This window comes from Drosophila novamexicana, unplaced genomic scaffold (assembly GCF_003285875.2).
Source record: "Drosophila novamexicana strain 15010-1031.04,08,12 unplaced genomic scaffold, DnovRS2.1 tig00000986-arrow-arrow-pilon, whole genome shotgun sequence".
Taxonomy (NCBI): Eukaryota; Metazoa; Arthropoda; class Insecta; order Diptera; family Drosophilidae; genus Drosophila; species Drosophila novamexicana.
The window spans coordinates 333,645-345,827 of NW_020824835.1; the positions used below are offsets into that span (position 1 = coordinate 333,645).

The 12,183-nt window shown below is 40.2% G+C and overlaps 1 long non-coding RNA gene across 1 annotated transcript; it reads left to right on the top strand.

The window, feature by feature from the left end:
- Positions 1 to 4,080: 4,080 nt before the first annotated feature.
- LOC115765771 lies at positions 4,081 to 6,668 on the top strand. Its single transcript, XR_004018146.1, has 2 exons — positions 4,081 to 4,532; positions 4,599 to 6,668. It is a non-coding gene; the product is annotated as an uncharacterized LOC115765771 (long non-coding RNA).
- The last annotated feature ends 5,515 nt before the right edge of the window (positions 6,669 to 12,183 follow it).

A 12,183-nucleotide genomic window follows, 5' to 3' on the forward strand; every position in this document is an offset into this window, starting at 1 on the left:
TAGCTGGATTAATTTCAGCTCAGGTCGTGTACTGAAGCTTGTTATAAATGTGGCGCCGTATGCGACTTTTGTAGGTGCCAAACTTTGGCGCTAAAGAATGATAAGGGTAAGGATAAAAAAAAAAGTCCCTCCCTAATTCTATGTTAATCTTTCAAAGCTGGGCAAAGCGCAAAGACATGGAAGGAAAACTTTTTAATGTATAAAATATATTTTTTGTAACTCAAATTTAACTTATTTCTGTTATAATGTCAGCGATAGGTGAAAAAAAATATTATTAATAATCATAGATAAATAAATATTAAACATAAATAAATGCGATTTAATCGACTAATAATCTACCTTTAATATGGTAATGAAACTAAAATTAAAGAATAAAATGAGCAGTAAGATAAAAATAAAGCTACAAAAATTCGCCATACTCGTTATCATAAGTTATCGAACTCAATGTGTCACACAGTATTGTATATTGCATGCTTATTAAACTTTTCTTACATATCATAAGAACGCATAAATATGGTTAGTGTGATCTTGAACTGTGTCTGCTCATTGAGTAAAAATATCACGTAGCCAAAGAGATTATCAGCATGTTACTAATTGAATTTAACATATGCAAGTCTTCACCCCAGCGGACATGCAACTGATTGTTAGATTGTTCATAGCTGATAACAATAACTTTAACAATTAGATTGTTGGCAACAATGGCAATGTCGTGGCAGCACGCACGTCTGTGCAGGCCAACAAAAGGACCTTTGAACTTTTAGTGTGGCCTTAAAACTTATGTGCATGCATATGTTACTCTTCGTCTGCCTGGCTGTCTGTTTCCCCCTGGCTCATGTGTGTGAATGTTCTTAACTGTCTGGTGTGACCTTTGACAGCGACTTAAAATTAAAATCTCTACAAGATGTCAACTTATTGGCCACAGGCTGCCGAAACGTGCATGAATTTTCCAAATAAATTATATTAAAAACGCAAACAACGTTTGTGGCCAGGTAAGCGGTCCACTAATGCGGGCACGCAACTATTTTGGCAATGATTTATTAGCACACGTATAGCTCAAGTGTGTGTGCTTGCGTGCTTGTGTGGGGTGTCTGGCTTGCCTGTTTCCACTTGGACACATTCAATTTAGTCGAGTGAATGCCGCCTAGGGGCGTTTAAGGCGTGGCCACATGTCGCCACTTTCGATGCTTATAAATGTATAATTTTTTATTGCATTTTACAAGCGCATAGTTTCATTTGGCACATGGCCAACAAATGCTTTGCAGCGTCTGTTTTATGTTTCATATATGCCAACCAACTCGTTTTTTGCTCTGCAAACCCGCTCCCCGTAACGTGGCGCCTTTGTGGGTGCTGACAATACAGCTGGCGGGTAGTGCATTGCATAAAATAATTACTAGAAATGTGCTACTGAAGTGTCACTTAAGTGCTAACGCTTTGAAGTGCAGCTCTTTAAATGTGTATAAAAATATGATATATTGCGTATACGCAATGTTTGCGTTTATTTATGAAAAATGCGACATTGCCACATTGCTCAAAGTTTTTCCTGCCTGAAAGAGAAAATATTTTGTTGTTGCGAGTTTAACTTTATGCCTTTCTATAGTTAAGCGGCTTTGCGCTGAGAATGCTTTATTTTCGTTCCATTTTTCGAAAACTTTTTGTGCGATTGCCTTTGTGTACTTTCAGTTATTTGGAAGTACATTCTATTTATAGTTCTTTTACGAGTTATACAAACTAAAGACAATAAGTTGCAACTTAAACTAAAATAATCACACAGGCAAATATATAAGTTCTTGTTTGCTTAGTTTTACATTTTTGTATTTCTTATTAAATAGTAAGTAAAAAACACGCAAGGGTAAATATTTGTCAATTGGGGAAGCATGCACATGCCAAGTATATTAAAGGATTATTTTATTACCACAGTTTTGATTATTGTATATTTTTTTTAACATGCCAATGCTAATTTAATTTGTTATATAAAATATGCCTTTTTATTTTTTATTTTAGTGCTGGCGTTATTTTTGTATATTATTTTTTATTTTATAATTTTCATTGGTTAACTTCCATTTTTTATAAAATAGATTTTATCTGTTTCAGTATTTGGAAGTACATTTTTTTGTTTTTTCTTTCCAAATTGCCTATGCAAATCTGCAGACAATATATTTCTTTATAAGTAGTTGCTATATGCATATGTAAATCTGGAAAATCCCTTCAAAGAAATAATCGTCTCAACCCATTTGGACTTTGCATAATCAGTTTGGCATTTAAGTTTAAGGCTATTGTTGCTGCTGCTGTTTGTGTTAATGCGCATTTAATTTGCATGCAAAATATATGAAATATCAGCCAAAGCTGATATTCATGGCCTCGACACGGGTTGGTGCCAAGCCGCCATTGAGCATTTAATTTTTTTTGTTTTGCTATGCGCTTTGCCTCAATTTGATTGACATATTTTGACTAAGCTGTCAGCCAATATGCAGACAGCTTCAGACAATAAGATGCCAAATTTCTGTGCTGTGACACTTTTTTTGCTTGGTTTTATTTTCTGGCACTGACGTTGGCTTATTTCTTGTCGAGTGTTGTTGCTTCAACTGGCGCTAACAGCATTTACTTTGATGGAATAAATCGGTGCAAAAAGCGCTTAAATGAATGCAGGAGCCTTTTTTCAAGCTGTTTTGATGCCTTCAGCAGCAAATGAACAGCTTTAAAAAGAAAAGAACAAATAGAGAAGGGGAGACAAATGGTTGAGTGTGTCATCAATGCAGGCGTATGCCACACAAATCCGTCAATTTGGCAATCTGACTATCTCACAACTTTGGCTGTAACTTTGTGCAACGTTGCGTATACGTCATAAAATCCGAATGCAGCAGCTGCTGCTGCCACTTACACATGACTTTACTGCCACTTGCAGCATATTTATGTTTTGTTTTGTTTTCGCTTTTGATTGTGACCGCCATTACATATAAGCCATTACGTTGTCTGCTGCAGCGCTTGGCTCTAACGCGTCCAGTCACAATTGTCGAGCAGTCGCAGGACACGGCGTGGCGACGCCAGGCTGCCACGAAATGAAAAATTGATTTTACTGCAAAAATACTAGCAGCGGCAGAAACTTTATTGGGTCAGCAGCTTATCCACGTTGTATCTGTTGTTGTATTGTTGCCATTTTTTTTTTAACTTATGCGCTGCTTTGTGCTGCTTGCGTTATGTTTATGGTTGGGGCCATTGCGAGATCTCCTTTTTGCCCCCTTAGACTTTTGCGTCATATGTGCAATTGCAGTTCATGGCAATCAGCACAGTAACGACACTAATTTAGTATTTCATTTCAATTTTATGGAGCGTGACGTGTGCTTGCCACATAAAGGATAATTGGCAGTCGAGTAAGCAATAGAGACTTGCAAGTGCTTCCACAAAAATGAACATACTAACTGTAACAGTTTTTTTTTTCTTCTCATATTTGAACTAGCTGACAGTCAAACAAAAGAAAAAAGCCGTATCTGCGTATAAGATGACATTTCTAACTTGACTTTGTGTTTTTCAACAGACATGCAGAGCGCTTTAAAACTTTATGCTTGCATTCAATCTGTTAGACAAAAGTATTTAGCCCCTTTAAAGCTTTTAAAGCCACATCATGCAACAGATTTAAGTAAGGAGACAAGTGTTGGATATGGGAAGAACATTTTTAATAGTAAGAAACAAATCTTAAATGCTTTAAAAATATAACTTCGCTTACGTTGCCTCTTAAGGCTACAAATTGATTTTATTGTATAAAGAAACTTCAATGCAATCACAACATCATATTTCATAAAACTACATAGCAACTTGCCTGGGAATCTAAATCGGATGAAATGCTTGTAGCAAATTTGGAAAACAATAGTCTCCTTATCACCTTACAAATCAAATGGAAAATGGTTTTTAAATTCCACAATTTTCCGAGATGCTGCTTTCATTTATTCCTAATCAATCGGCTTATTTTATAGCTGATTTTCAATTACTTAATATCTAGTCCCTTAATGGCAAATAGTCTCATGGAAAATGGCAGACAAAATTAGTCTGGTCTTGTGGGGGCCAGTAAGTTGAAAAAATTAAACTTTTAATATTAAGTCGTATATAACCAGCAACTAAAGTAGAGTATTATCTCTCGAGGTGGTCAGCGTAATGTCATCTCGCTCCCACGCCTCGGCGGTTGTGTTAGTTGCATCTCCTCGCGTCAGTTTCGCACCTTATACATAAAGCGACAAGAAACGGCATCAAAGAATAAGACAAGCAATCACGCCATAGTTCCGTTAAATATCACAAGCGACAAATGTAGCTGGCGTGGCGTATCAGTTGCATAGCCAAAGTGAGTTATCCACGCGGTCACCTCGTTCACTTCGTCTTCAGCTGTGAAAACGAACAGACGCAACGGAGTCATAACGTCTGCTCATTTTTCTAATTAACATTGCTAAGATCACACGTGTTAAACTTTTTCGGTTATAATCAAAATTGAAGACAAACGTATTTGGTTAAGAAGTATTCGCGAACGCGACATAGTGTTGGAACAGGTAATACTTTCCATAAAAAAAAAAAAAACAGTTAGAACTGTTTAACGTAAATCCACCTTTTTACAGGGAGCGTTAGCAGCGCCCGACAAGCCCAGATATCGGCCGGTCTGCGTACGGCGCCCCCGCGCTCTAAACATTAAACATAATTCGGCGACCGGCCGAAAGAGCCCCATAATCAATCACCGCCCCTATTTCGGCGATTATTCGGCGAATTAGTTAAGCTCCAGTTCACACCGGCTGAGGCGCAGTTGGCTCAACTTAAAGTTTACACCGGTTCTTTTCATCGCTATATATTTGTCTAACGCTTAAAACGACCGAGTTGTGTCTTGCATACCTTATCTTACTCGGCAGAGTATAGCCACGCTTGATAGCGTGAAGCGTAGGTGTGACACAAAGGAGTGAAGGAGAAGTCTTTATCTGGAAACGAAATAGAGTTAACCGCAATCGAATAGTCTAGCTCGCTCGATGTCTCGCGCGCATGCGTTCTAGTTGAAACAATCCGTCGTCAAGCCGCGTAGGATTATCAGCTGTTTGATGTTGTCTGGAGGCCAGCCAATCTGAGTTTGGATTCTTAGTTCTTAATTACTTTCTTTGCTTTCTTTATTGTTTTTTTTTTAATGTAACCTTAATATACAAATTTCCTGTGAGTACATAGTAGCGTTACCCGTAGCAGCGATTTCCGTTTAAATAATTTTCTTTATGCACAGCTACCAAAAGCTTTAAAGCACCACACCAACTGCACTTTCGATGGGCCCAACGAACCTGCACCGATGGATATAACAGTGAGTGACAAGTCCGAATATAACTTACAGTGAGTACGGCCTATTATTGGCGAACGAATTATTTAATCGGTTTTATCGCACTCGGAATGCTCGTGTATTAACATGAATATATATAATAGTTTAACACCGCCCTGTTACACCTGAGTCTAGGCAAAAGAAAACAAAATACTAAAGAGTAAAGCATTCTTATATGGATCAGATGATTGTTATCTGAAGTTTACTTTAATTAAAATGTACCGATAAATTGTACAGGAAGGTCCGTCGCCGGTACGATCCTACGCTGAAGTCATATTGTTTATGTTGAATTAAATAAAACATTAGTGAAGGGGTAACCACCCAAATTAATCACGAGTTACCAAGGTTGGGAGGGTAAAGAATGGGGAGCGATCAACACCTACCGCACCCTAGCCACTGAAATTCTCACATAACAGTCCGCCGTTCTCATTTTTATTAATTCTGTACGTGAGTACAGCCCGAATACATCTTATTGGACCTTCATCTTATTAGTATACAGTCAGTGCACTTATCCTTTCTGAGCACAAAAGGAGTGATATGTGAAGGGAAGAGGAAAAGACCCACGCCAAATCCGACGAGCATAGTATAGAGCAACGCTAGAAGTGCACACCTTCCGAATCTCTTCACCTCTGCGGAAGAACATCAACCGCACGAAGCTGGTGGCCTCTTGAATAGAGCACAAGATCGCATACATACCCTTCTGCATGCTACAGAAAGTGGCGCCCAACGTGGGGCCCGAACGGCTAGGAGAAATAAGCCCTACATTATAGCTCTCAAATTTCACCCATTTAATAACATATTAAACATTTACTAAATTCCGTAATTTTATGATTTGAAGTTTTCCATATCTGTCTTATGAGACTGTTCTCTGGAGAAGCGATTATAATTCGAGTGCTTACGGATTAGTCGACCGAGTCGAATCATATTTCAGGGATAACTTTTAAGTTATAGAATTCACCCAGTTACCCAGGTTGTAGCGACCCGTTGATATGAATGAATCATCGTCTCTAGGAATAGCGATACCTATTACGAATAGTTCGACCAGAGTGAATAGACTCACATACAACAATACGCATCTCGATTCTGGGGTAACGAATGCGAGATTAGGTCGCGTAATTATGCGGAAAAGCAACTTAAGAATAGTTGACCTGTAAATACAAACCCGACCTCAGCAATTAGAAGTATCAGTAGTTTTCGGTATTGGCGACGTTATGTGAGATTATCCAGTTGGGATAACAATATGACCAGCATGGAGTCGGAAGGTGCGGACCGAATTTATTATTAACAGTTCAGTTTAAAGTTTCAGTTAAAGTTTAAAAAAAAAAAAAAAAAAAAAAAAGAAAAAAAAAAAAAAAATATATATATATATATATATATATATGAAAATGGCAGTTCGTCACAGTAGGGAGAACCTGACAGATATATTGAGCGAACAAGATGCAATCTGCAATATTTGCGACCAACCCTTAAGTCAAGCTGATTTAACCGCAGTTTCGCCATGTAAACATAAATTTCATTACCCATGTATTACCGAGTCTTTAAGAGAATCTAACCACTGCCCAACTTGCAAAAGGCTCTGTACATTTAATCAGTTGGCTTTATCAAATAACAACTTGCAAGCTGAATTATCCGCTGCTGACCAGTTAGTCGACATTGCTACGCATGAGGAAGCATCGGAAAACAGCAGTACCGGCAATCGAGGTAGAGGCAGAACAAGCAGAATTAGTAACGCAGTACAGCGCCGCGGTATGGTGACCAGATCCCAACAGCGGAGCCAACTTGCGCCGCTGCCAAACATTTGCGCGAGTGAGGCAAGCGTGTCTCACGAAGCCCCTAAAGCACAAAGTGTGGAAGATATAAACCAAATAATTCAGGCCGCTATGCAGCGTCAACAGCAACAGCTCATGCAGGACCTGACAGCATTGATTCAGGGACAGTTGTCAACACGTCAGGTTGACAGTAATAGTCATCACTCGGGTCGAGAAAGAGTGTTTACTCCACCCGGTGAACCAGTTTTTATAGCAGACCGGAACCAGAATACATCCTCAAGTTCAGGTCATATCAATAACCAATACAATGGCAACGCCAGGAGACCAAACGCTTCGGTTCTGCCAGACAAAGTTCCAAACATTATTCAGAGTTGGCGAATCAAATTCGATGCAGCTAGAGATGGTCTGCAAACGGACGAGTTTCTCTACAGAGTTCGAGCACTAGCTCAACAGAATTTAAACGGGGACTATCAGCTTCTATGCGATCACTTACACCTCTTCTTCGGTGGGAAAGCCGTCGAGTGGTATTGGAGGTTTCATCGCGCTTGCCCTCAGTTTACTTGGGACGAGTTTTGTAGAGAGTTTAGAAAGAAATTTGATGACATTGATACAGATATGGATATCTGGGAGGCAATTAACAGCAGACGTCAAGGCGATAAGGAAACCTTCGAGGAATATCAGTTTCAAGTCGAGAGACTTGTGTCTCGCCTAAAAACCATAATTTCAGAAGAATCGTTAGTACGACTTCTCATCCGTCATTCAAAGCCCCATCTTCGTTACGAGCTAATGCACTTAGGCATAAACACCCTAGCGCGTTTAAGAGAAGCAATTCGCACTCACGAGCAATTTTCCAAACAAGTTAAGCCCCTATCAGTGAAAAATATTTTTCCCCAACGCTCTACTGTCTCCCAGCTCGATAATGGGTCGGACGCCGAAGAACTAGACGAAGTTTCAGCGCTGCAGCACAAGCAAATGAAGTGCTGGAACTGCGCAAAGTCAGGCCATCGGTTCGAGGATTGTCTTGAGGCGCGTATCATCTTTTGTTATGGATGTGGGATGAAGAACACCTATAAGCCAAATTGCCCAACATGTAACCCGTCGGAAAACCGCAGAAGGGATGCGTCAGCCAACAAAAACCTGTCGCATCCGAACCATTAAAAGTAGATTGTAGTACTCAGACCGAAGTCACAAATCCAATTTCATACAGACCATGTAATCCACCATGCCAGATACCTCAAGCTAAACTAGAGATTCACCAACCATACCAAGTTCGAGCAGCTCAGTATGCATCAGCCAGAAAACGCATCTTCGGAGACGTAGACAGTTGCTTATTGATTCGAAAACCCCGACGTTCAACCTTGCGAATGAGGTTTTTCTGGAAAAAGGTAGAAGAGAGCCGTAAAAAGCTTATTTCCGCCGTATTCTTGAATTCAGATAACCGATTGTACACCGATATCAAAATCGACGATAATAGTTATACCGCTCTTTTAGACTCAGGTGCAACTATAAGCTGCATTGGCGGCGTAGCCGCACAAAAGTTCATCAGACATCCACAGCTACAGAAGTGTTCTGGGCAAATCAGAACAGCCAATAATGCCAAATGTTCCGTAGTTGGCAGACTTGTCGTTGAAATAACTTATCGCAACCAAACTAAACCAGTAGAATTCTTTGTAATACCTGACCTAGAACAAAACTGTTACTTGGGAATCGATTTCTGGAGAGATTTTGGTTTACTTAATAGAATCACTGATCTTCCCTCAGAATCGGTGGCAGAACTAGATGTAGGTCGAGATGATAACACAGTAATTAGTGCGAAAATGCATTCTCTCTCAGCAGCTCAGCAGCGCAAGCTCACTTCAGTGATTAGCAAGCTACCCTCTTACGAGAAAGAAGGCTTGGGACGCACACACCTAATAGAGCATAACATCGACGTCGCTGATGCTAAGCCCGTCAAGCAGCGTCATTGGCCAGTTTCCCCTGCCAAAGAAAAACTTATGTTTGCCGAAATTGAAAACATGCTGGCACTAGACGTGATAGAAGAATCGAAGAGTCCATGGAGCAGCAATTGCGTGTTAGTACAGAAGGGAGAGAAAGTTCGTTTGTGCTTAGATTCCAGAGAACTGAACAAGCTGACGCTAAAAGACGCGTACCCGCTGCCACATATAGACGGCATTCTTAGTCGCTTGCCTCCCGCTCGTTTTATCACTGGTCTCGACATGAAGCATGCATTTTGGCAAATCCCGCTTGATAAAAAGTCTAGACTATGCACGGCGTTTACAATACCAAACAGGCCCTTGTACCAATATAAAGTGATGCCTTTCGGACTATGTAATGCCGCGCAGACTCTATGCAGGCTCATGGATCAAGTAATCCCAGCAAGTCTACGAACAAGAGTATTTGTATATTTGGACGATCTCTTGGTTCTTTCCGACGACTTTGTTTCGCACATGAGTCTGTTAGAAGAAATAGGTATATATCTTCGTAAGGCGAACTTGACCATTAATATAGCCAAGTCCAAATTTTGTATGACAGAGATAAAATATTTAGGATTCATTATCGGCCATGGACAGCTCAAAGTCGACCCTGGCAAGGTTAATGCGATCAATGAATTCCCAGTCCCAACCACGGTGAAGCAATTGAGACGGTTCTTAGGTCTCGCCGGATGGTATCGACGGTTTGTAGAAAACTACGCTGCGATAACCTTTCCCTTAACTGAACTTCTGAAAAAGAATAAACCAATGAATTGGAATTCGGAAGCGAAAGAAGCCTTTGAACTATTGAAAAACAAGTTGACATCTGCACCTGTTTTGAGGACGCCTTGTTTTTCGAAACCTTTTATATTATTGTGTGATGCAAGCCTGCATGGTCTTGGCTGTGTGTTGGCCCAAGCAAATGATGACGGCGTCGAATTACCAATTGCATATATGTCCGAAAAATTGTCTAAAGCCCAACGAAATTATTCAGTCACCGAACTCGAATGCTTAGCAGTCATTAAAGGAATAAATAAATTCCGAGCCTACATTGAAGGGCAAGAATTTACGGTAGTTACAGATCACGCTTCTTTACAGTGGCTAATGAGGCAAAAGGATCTATCAGGGCGCTTGGCCAGATGGTCGATCCGATTGCAAGGCTTTTCATTCGAAATAAAACATCGTAGCGGATCGCAAAACGTCGTTGCCGATACCCTGTCTCGGAGGTACGAAGCCGACATTTGCGAACTTTTGAATTTTGGACCAATTATTGACGTATCGTCCAAAGAATTTACTTCCCAGGAATATCTAGATTTGATAAATAACATAAATGATAACCAGCATAAGTTACCAGACCTAAAGGTTGTCGATAAATTTGTATATAAGCGAACTGAACCCGCAAAAGATGATGATACAGCTAGATCAGACTGTTGGAAGCTTTGGGTTCCAGTGAACTTGAGAGAACAGGTCTTATATCGAGCCCACAATCCGGCGGATTCAGCTCACCTCGGAATCGGCAAAATGGTAGAAAAGTTAAAGCGACATCTCTTTTGGCCCGGCATGGTAACGCAAATTCGTGACTATATATCCAATTGTTCCACATGCAAGTCAACAAAAGGTCCTAATACAGTTCTTAGGCCACCAATGGGCAAACCTATGACATCGGAGAGACCATTCCAAAAATTGTACATGGATCTATTAGGTCCATACCCACGGTCAAAGAACGGAAACATCGGTCTTTTAGTCATTGTCGACCACCACACGAAGTTTCACTTCCTGCACCCGTTGAAAAAGTTAACGTCTAATAGAATCTGTGAGTTCTTAGAGAATCATGTATTTTACACATTTGGAGTACCCGAATCCATTTTAACAGATAATGGGTCCCAATTCAAATCTGGCTACTTCGAAGCGTTTTTAACTCGCTTCGGCACGTCACACATCTGCACCGCAAATTATTCTCCACAGGCGAACGCAAGCGAGCGATTGAACCGTTCCATATTAGCAGCTATACGCGCATATGTAGGAAAGGATCACACAAGCTGGGACAAGTATCTGAATGAAATTAGCGGATCACTGAGGTCTAGTGTGCATCGTAGTACAGGATTTCCACCATACTTTTTGTGCTTTGGCCAGAATATGATCATGAATGGTAAAGACTACGAACTTCTTAGAAAAGTAAACTTAGTTACAGACGACACTTCCTTAAAAACACCTGATCTATTGCAACTAGTGCGCGCGAAAGCTAAAAGTAACATCTCTAAAGCTCATGCAGCTAACGCGAAAACCTATAATTTGCGTAGCCGCACGATAAAACTAAATGAAGGCGATATTGTTTACGCACGTGGCTTTGCACAAAGTAATGCAAGCAAAAAGTTTAGTAGCAAACTCGCCCCAGCCTTCAATAAAGCTAGGGTTGTCAAGAAATTAAGTCCGACTTATTATGAGCTGTCAAATGAAAACAACAAATCTATTGGAGTGTATCACTTAAAAGACATAAAACTATAGACCGACTGATAAACGAAGTTACTGACCCTTTTTCAGTTAACATCTTCTCCAGTTGAGACTCTCGTAGTATTAACTGTGGTGTGGGGGCCAGTAAGTTGAAAAAATTAAACTTTTAATATTAAGTCGTATATAACCAGCAACTAAAGTAGAGTATTATCTCTCGAGGTGGTCAGCGTAATGTCATCTCGCTCCCACGCCTCGGCGGTTGTGTTAGTTGCATCTCCTCGCGTCAGTTTCGCACCTTATACATAAAGCGACAAGAAACGGCATCAAAGAATAAGACAAGCAATCACGCCATAGTTCCGTTAAATATCACAAGCGACAAATGTAGCTGGCGTGGCGTATCAGTTGCATAGCCAAAGTGAGTTATCCACGCGGTCACCTCGTTCACTTCGTCTTCAGCTGTGAAAACGAACAGACGCAACGGAGTCATAACGTCTGCTCATTTTTCTAATTAACATTGCTAAGATCACACGTGTTAAACTTTTTCGGTTATAATCAAAATTGAAGACAAACGTATTTGGTTAAGAAGTATTCGCGAACGCGACATAGTGTTGGAACAGGTAATACTTTCCATAAAAAAAAAAAAAACAGTTAGAACTGTTTAACG